This window comes from Trichomycterus rosablanca, chromosome 5 (assembly GCF_030014385.1).
Source record: "Trichomycterus rosablanca isolate fTriRos1 chromosome 5, fTriRos1.hap1, whole genome shotgun sequence".
Classification (NCBI taxonomy): domain Eukaryota; kingdom Metazoa; phylum Chordata; class Actinopteri; order Siluriformes; family Trichomycteridae; genus Trichomycterus; species Trichomycterus rosablanca.
In genome coordinates this window covers 43,095,243-43,104,141 of record NC_085992.1, presented here as the reverse complement: position 1 = coordinate 43,104,141, position 8,899 = coordinate 43,095,243, and positions in this window count along the sequence as shown.

The window sequence follows — 8,899 nt, the reverse complement described above, 5'->3', positions numbered from 1 at the left end:
CTGCATATATGGCTGGATGTTTGCACCACCTGACACAGCAACAAAAATGCTAGGGTGACAAAACCTACAAACAATATCATAATAAAAAAACCATACCATAATAACAAAACAGCCTGTACTTTTAAGTTCTTAAAAAGTAAGTACTAACTTACTTAAGTTAGTTTAAAGTTGGGTTTGATTGAGACCATGAAGTAAATGCATTCAGACATTTCTGGTAGATAATATGTCAATGAATTACTTTTATGGGTTATATGCACATTTAATTCATCTTCTCTACTATTGTATATACTGACACATCAGATATTTTAAAAGCAGTGTATGTGGGTTTAAATACTTTTGTAGTAAGTCACTCTGGATAAAAAGCATGTAAACGCTGTATATGTGATCGTGATTCATGTGCAGACAATAAATATGACTAAAGGTTAACCTTGATTTTTCCTGAACAAAATTGTTTCTCTTAAGAATGTGGTTAGGTGAAGCCTGTTGGCTACTGCTAATGTTCACTGTACCAGGAAAAAAATGAAGTGGAATTTGAATTTCATAGCTTTTGTCTATGAGAAATGCTACTTGATCTCTTTGCCAAATGATGTCTCCATATATAAAAACTTTATACATTTCTTTTACATGCATGTCCATGTAGCAGCTGCATTTTGTTTATTATTTAAAGTATATTGGTTCTGGACTGGTTACTTGGACTGGTTAGGTGATATTTGTACCCTGTCTGGTCCTTTTCCATAACTTGGAATGCATTGTTTGGTTTGTTTGCATGCAGACATACTGTACATGATAGATGATAATTTATCACTAACCCATTGATTAAAGACTGACACATTTGACCATCTATATTATTTTGACTTTACAGTTGTATGTTCTGGACACATTAGATGTTAGACTGGATGTTAGTTTCCACCCTTTATAATAGGCGTATTTAGTCAAAAATAAAGTGCACACCAGTGTATTTCAAAAATATCAAAAATCTTTAAAATTTCTAATATTGCCTCAACGATATTTTCTTTATCTCTTAATTTGAATTTATCTCTTAATTGAAGCAGAAATGTGACCTAAGAACTTCAATAATTATTAATAATTACAGGTTTAATTATGAGGTGGTGGTGCAGTGTTTAGTGCTTTCATATCACTTAGCATCGGTCTCCAAATCTGCCTATTTTCACTTGCGCAATATCTCTCGCCTTCGTCCTTTGCTTTCACAAGACTCTGCTGAGACTCTGGTCCATGCTCTAGTCACCTCCCGGCTTGACTACTGCAATTCAATTTTATATGGGCTTCCTGCCAAAACCCTCCGCCCTCTCCAACGTATCCAAAATACTGCTGCTCGGATCCTTACATTTTCCCAAAAATATGACCATATTACACCTGTACTGGCTAAGCTGCACTGGTTACCTATCTCTTTGAGAATTAAATATAAATTACTTATACTTACATTTAAAGCGCTACATGGCCTGGCCCCGGTATATTTAGCTGACTTACTAACGTATCACTCTTCCTGTCGCAGTCTTAGGTCCTCTGACTCTGACTTATTGGCTGTACCCAGGTTCAAGCGGGCTTCTATGGGTGGCCGTTCATTCACCTGTGCTGCCCCTCGCCTCTGGAATTCCCTTCCTCTGGCTCTCCGCTCTGCGTCTTCCCTCACTATTTTCAAATCTTTGCTTAAAACACTTCTCTTTACTGAGCATTTTTCATAGTTTTTGTATTGTATTGTAAAAGTATTGTATTGTATTGTATTGTAAAATGTTGTAAAGCGTCCTTGAGCATTGAGAAAGGCGCTATATAAGTTTAACTTATTATTATTATTATTATTATTATATCACAGCAAGAATGGTCTGGGTTTGGTTTCCCAGCTGAGCGGTCAGGGTCCTTTCTGTGTGGAGTTTGCATGTTCTCTTTAAGTCTGTGGGGGTTTCCTGCTACAGTTTCCTCCCACAAATCCAAAGGCATGCGGTGACGCCAATTGAAGCTACTAGAAATAGCCCGGAGTGTGTGTGTGTGTGTGTGTGTGTCCTGTAATTGACTGGTGACCTGTTTGCAGTGTTTCCTGCCTTTCACCTAATGAATCAGACCCACTGCAACCCTGACCAAGATGAAGTGGTGGTAAAACACAGTGAATAAATGAATAAATTAATGAATGAATGAAGGAAAAGTTTGATTAAACTTTGGTTTGCTTAAAGTAAATGCATGAGGACATTGTTTCAGTGACATGTTTTGCATGGTGCAGCTGCCTTACATATTGCTTTTATATTATAAACTGTATGGGGAAATACTGCATAAGACAATGGCTATTATTCATTCGTGGGTGCTGGAACCTATCCCAGCTTTTCTGTGGGCGCAAGACACACACAGTAACGCATTGGACGGGACGCCAGTCCATCGCAGGGCAGACACACACACACACACACCCATTCACCTATAGGGCAATTCAGTGTCTCCAACTAACCTGACTGCATGTTTTTGGACTGTGGGAGGAAACCGGAGCTCGCGGAGAAAACCCACGCAGACACGGGGAGAACATGCAAACTCCGCACAGAAAGGACCCGGACCGCCCCCACCTGGGGATCGAACCCAGTACCTTCTTGCTGTGAGGCGACAGTGCTACCCACTAAGCCACCGTGCTGCCCCAATGGCTATTATATTAATTAGATTGTATAAATTAGATTTATTTAATCTTAGAAGTATTTAATCAAGGTCAGGCTGCTATACGATCAAATTAGAAGATCAAAACTCACCCTTATGTACACATTATAACAATCTTTCTATTTTTGTGAGAATAAAAGACAGATAATAAATGCATTTTTGGTGCATGTACCAAAGGATGAGGGCCTGATGTATCATTATTTAGTATCAAACCCAACGAGTGGCCACTTACAGTCCCTGAAGTGCTCATTACTGCGGTAGTGTGAGAAAAGAGAAATATTTACGCCACCGCCATCCTCATCAAATATTGGGCCGGTGCCATGATCAATGGTGTGTATAGAGTGGCATGAAAGTCCAGTGGAACAAAGGGTTAGCAGTCAACAGGAATTTATGTTTTATTGTTTAAAAGATTGAACAGACACAGTTTGAGTGGTAATTGCACTGTCTGCAAAACAGTAGTAAACACAGCTGCAGTAAACAGCTGTATTAGTGTATATTGTGTTAATATATTTTCAGGTTGCAGAAAACACAGCAGTAAAATCTACTGGGTGAAATCATGACTGATTTTTTTAGAGGTGAGTAGTAAAATGTTACATAACTATTCTAAATAATGTTGTAAGTTTTTTTGCGCTAACGTAAATAATTTTGAAATAAGAAAAATTTATTTTACTCAATTAAGTGCTTTTTATACAAGTACAGTTTTCGGTGGCTGGATTACCAGGGGCATGTAGTGCAGTATGTAGGTTTGCATTGGGTTAAAACACTCACTCACTTAACCACTTATCCAATTAGGGTGACTTGGGGTCTTGGAGCCTATCCCAGCTTTTTCAAAGGGCACAAGGCACACAGTAACACCCTGGACAGGACGGCAGTACAGTATATTGCATTTGGCCCTGTTTAGAAATCATATGTAGTGGGGGAAAGGTAAGTTCAGATTTAAACAGTGTGTTTACAACATTTGCGCAGTTAGTAAATCTGGAATGTTAAAAGTAAAAAGTCACAGCAAACAGTCAAAATCTTCTAATATTAATTTATTTTACATGTTTTATAAACGCCCCCCAATTTTTCACTTGGTCTAGTTGTATGCAATTACCAAATCACATTTTGCTTCATCTACTGCTGCAGATCTCCACTCCTGACCAAGGAGGACCATGCTTAACACACACCCTTTCCGACATGTGTGCAGTAGCCGACTGCTCCTTTTCAACTGCCTGAGGTGGGTTCTTATGGAGATCCGTATGGCATATGGAGAGTCACACCCCGATCTCCATTATTCCCCCGTATTTGTGCAGGTGTCATGAATCAGCCAGTAGAGGTCGTAATTGCGGCAGTTTTAAGAAATCTCCTCCAGCGTTCCCATGCTCAGATCAGCCTGTCATTAGCAGAGCTGAGATTTGAACACACGAGTGCTGGCGTGTTTTACTGCTGCGCTACCCAAGTGGCCCACACAGTTTTATTATATATATTTTTTACAATTTTACAGACATTAGTTTAATACACTGTTCAGATATTTGTGTTTTATATTGACAGTTGGATCCAATTGTTTAGGATTCTTCGTTGCAGCTGGTTGTATGAAGTTGTATCCATTTTTATTTTACAATACAGCAATAGGTGCAATCAAAACATTAAGTGCAAAAAAAGAATAGTGTGTTAGGTTCACAGTAATCAAAGAAAGTATGTATTTAATGTAATTTGTTTATTATGTTTGCACTTTGCCATAGTATACAGTACTTTCAAGTGAGTAACTTATGTTGCTTCTCGGCCCGCCTAAAAATGTGTAGGGTATTTTCCAGTGTAAATAAGATAGCACAAATATTTTAGACATTAATTTTTCAGGGACACAGTGGTGCTGCTTCATCAGCACAAGTTCTGTGGATCTGGGTTTAGTCTTTGGTAACTGTCTGGGAAAATCTTAACATCAAAATTATTTATGTATGCTAATGCTAGTTTCCTTCCACCTTCCAAAAACTTGCAAAAGACATTTAGTCTCTTCTAAATTGCATTTTGTGAACGAGTAAATGTTTACGTGTGTGATGTCCTTTAATGAACTGGCACCCTCTTTGGGGTCTAGTGTTTCTGGGGTTTCTTGGACTTTTTTCTACTTAAACTAGAGTAAGGTAATGTCTACTATGGAAGCACTTCTTTAAGTCGCTCTGGATAAGAGTGTCTGCTACTGCCGAAAATGTAAATGTAATGTAAATAGTGCAGCATCCACCACAACTTATAAATGGCCAAAGCAGTTACTGAAAATGTTCGAATAAATACATTAATTCAAGATAGCTCTTCATTATCAATGTGTGAGTTTATGCAATGTGTACAGGATGCAACTCATTTAAATATTACCCATGAAAAAGGCAGACACTGTCCTTTCCAAAGCTTTGTCAATGGGCATCCATGTCTCTGGCTCCACTGTGTCTGTCCCCAGCCTGCTGTACTTAACACAGCACTCAAAGATAATTGGCACATTCCTGGTTAATCCTCCAATTGCTCAGATCAGTTACAATTTGTACTGGCTGATAGGAAATTAGTTTTTTCCATTGTGTGGAAGTGATGCTTTGTCACATGATGAGTGGCCATACTTCACACTAACCATGCTGTGGAGTCCAGACTTATCAGTTTGAACAACGCCACTGATGAAGGTTTGAAATGCACATAGTGCCTCCTTGTGGTGATGCATGCATACTGAACAAAAGATTACAAAAGCTGGAAAGGAAATGTACAGTAAATGGTCGTTGATTAGTGTACTTTAATATGCAGTTAAATATTGCTTACACAATATTTTATCATTAGATTCAATCAGGGTGTGAACTTTTTTAAATCCATATAACTGGTCCGGCTACATGAATGCACATACACTTATTACAGATTATACAAGCTAGTGTAAACTTCAATATTACTCATTATCATAGCCTTATTTTTTCTTGCATTTATTTTTACTAAACATTTTATTCTCTACTTTACTGGAATAGTTTTTCCCCCTTTGACATAAAGTTACAGGTTGCTTGATTTGATTTAATTTAATTTAATTATTTCTAAATTTCTTTAAACTAATTATATCGCCTCACAGCAAGAAGGTCCTGGGTTCGATCCCCAGGTGGGCGGTCCGGGTCCTTTCTGTGTGGAGTTTGCATGTTCTTCCCGTGTCTGCGTGTGTTTACTCCGGGTGCTCCGGTTTCCTCCCACAGTCCAAAGACATGTAAGTGAGGTGAATTGGAGTTACAAAATTGTCCATGACTGTGTTTGATATTACCTTGTGAACTGATGAACCTTGTAACTACAGTAACTACAGTTTCTGTCGTGGATGTAACCGAAGGGTGTAAAACATGACATTAAAAATCCAAACAAACAAACCACTATTTATATGTATAATATTTTTACAGGTTTGAAACTTCTGGAACATGATGAAGAGGAAATTCGTGTGCTGTTTAGAAACCCTAAACAAGGCACTACTTCATGAGTGGGCACAACACGTTTATTTACACATAAATTCGAAAAAAGCAAGCCTCTTATGTGCATGTTTTTGGGAAGACGGGAGAAGTCAGAGCACCCACACTAATAACTGTGCCACTGTGACATCCAGTCCTGAACAGCTTTTTAATCAAGTTAAAACCTGGACAGATCCTAAATCTATTACAAGGTAACACACACTCACATATTTACTTGGGAGATTTAAAGCAGCCAGTTAACCTTTGGCATGTTTTGTACGGTAAAGCAAAACAGAGTTTATAAGGAAAACCTTCAAGGACTCCTAACAGACACAAACCAGAAGTTGGGATCTCACCTGGGTCCCCACAATGCATATTTCTGTATAAATGGTTTTTTATTTATAACATACATTGACATGTCAAGTGCTTCCAGCATTTATATCTCTGTGTATACATAGTAGTTGTATACATACAACTACAAAATAATTGTGTACTTACATAATAATCCTATTGCATTTCCTTTAGCTGATTGTTATTATTTTAGCTACATATAATATATAAACAAATTCTTATATATTTTTACTCCTAACATTGAATAATGGCTGTTTATATATACACATCATGTAGTGTATGTGCAGTAATGCAGTCCCGAATAGAACGTTAACAGTTTCCATTGACATTTTAAAACACTAACAGTTCATTTATGTACATTTTCAAGTACTTAAGTAGTTGAGCCATTTTGGGCAGCTTTTACAGTAAATCTTTTTGAATAGGCCCATGTGTATTCAAAGTCAGCTCTCTTAAATGTCCTTGCCTGTCTGTGCTGTTTAGCAAAGGGAATCATGTTTTTATTTAATATTTCTAAGCACTGTGTGGAAATCACACACTTACACATTCAATGATTCAGTCCCAATTTATTAAAGTATCCAATCTACCTACTGTTGTTTTTGTGAGGTGGGAGAAAAACACAGTACCCAGGGGTGCATACTTCCACAGACACAGTCAGAACATACCAAAATCCAGATAAAGTAAACATTTTGAAGCTGGATTTAATTTAGTTAGGTGTGTTTTTCTCGTCTGAAACATTTAAAATCAAAACATTAAGTTTTACATTAGGATAGCTTTAAACTTATTAGTTCTGTTTTCTGTTGCAGTGACAAGATCAGTAACCCATCCACAAACCTAAAAAACTAAGTTATACATGATAAATCTTTGTTTTTTTATATGATTTGTCTCAATGTTGTAGGTTTGACCCCAGAATATTAAAACGTGTGTTCATATTGTATTATTTAATTTTTTTGCTATTTGAAAACAAAGATAAGTTTGTTTGTTTGTTTAATGTGTGTGTTTTTTTCTCTGATTAATCTGTGGTTGTTTCCCTAACATTTGATCATCCTCTTATAAAAGGACTGTTTTAAAAGCAGCGAAACATACATGACTATATTAAATACAATACTACAAATACAAACAAGAAAGCTATGATGTATATTTTATTAAGGTTTTTTTGGTAAACTCATAAACTGGCACCCTGACTAGACTTAGGGTTTCCGAATAGCTCCATACCCAACCAAAATCCTGTTTTAAAATGCTTGCAAATGCCTTAACACTTAGGCCAAAGAAGAAATCTTTAATAATTAGCTCTTTAATTGTTTACCTGTTACAGTAAAAATAAGCACTGTTCCCTATTTCAGATGTTTACATTACGTTCTATGAAAATAGATTTATTTTTCTTTATGCCACCAATAAAAACATAGGCAAGCTGTAGCCTAGTGGTTAAGGTACTGAACTAGTAATCAGCAGGTTGCTGGTTCAAGCCCCACCACTGCCAGGTAGCCTCAATTGCTCAGACTGTATACTGTAACTGTAATGCAAGTCACTTTTGATAAAGGTGTCTGCTAAATGCCAAAAATGTAAATGTAAATGGTTAAAACACCTGTAAAAGGTTATTTGGAAAATTTACCTCTTCAGCATGTACCTGAATTATACACTGTGTAACAAAAAGTGTGCTAATAGGAAGTAGTATTGACAAAACACCTCAGACTGGTCTGATTGCAGACCCCTGACAGCTGATTTCCAACAGGCAGCCAAGCATTAAGTCAGGGTAGCAGAGGTAGCCAGTGCTGCGGATACCGGTAAGTGTAGGTGGCGCATGTTAATACAGCCTAGCAGACTTAGTGGCGCCAGAGGTTCACGCCTGTTCAGCGGGTGTGAATCTCCGCGATTGAAACACAACGGAGCTCAATGGATCTCAATAATCAGGCAATTACAGTTGCTTTGATGTGTCTTTGAGGATGCAAACAGCGCAGCAGCAGCACAGTGTCGGATCGGCCTGGGTGTCGCGCTGATGGGGTGCTTGACTGAGTGTATTTACCCAAAGGAGCGCACAAACACAGGCACACTGATTGGTTCAGGTGCGAAAACCCACAGTGACCGAGAGGCGCGCCACACCATACCCAACATCAAACAGAAAGTGGGGACAGAGAGACTGATCAAGTCTGAAGTACTGTAAAAATGTACGTCTCTTTCTTATCGACTGACCAGGACCATCAGAACCCTTTAAAGGACAGGTGATTAAAAAGAAACATTCCATGGGCCTAATGCAATATTTAATTAAATAACTATAGAGAGCTGGGCCAAGCAAAGGGGGGTTTCACCTATATTATCTAGACTGCATGTTTACTAATGAATCATGCTACCGTAATTATGGACCAGCTTTCGTTGTCTTTTTGTTATAAAGGTGTAGTTTTCTGACATTATTTTCACCTATGAATATTCAGACCTGACTACTCCTTTTCAAATTATAGATGACTAGATGTCTATACCTC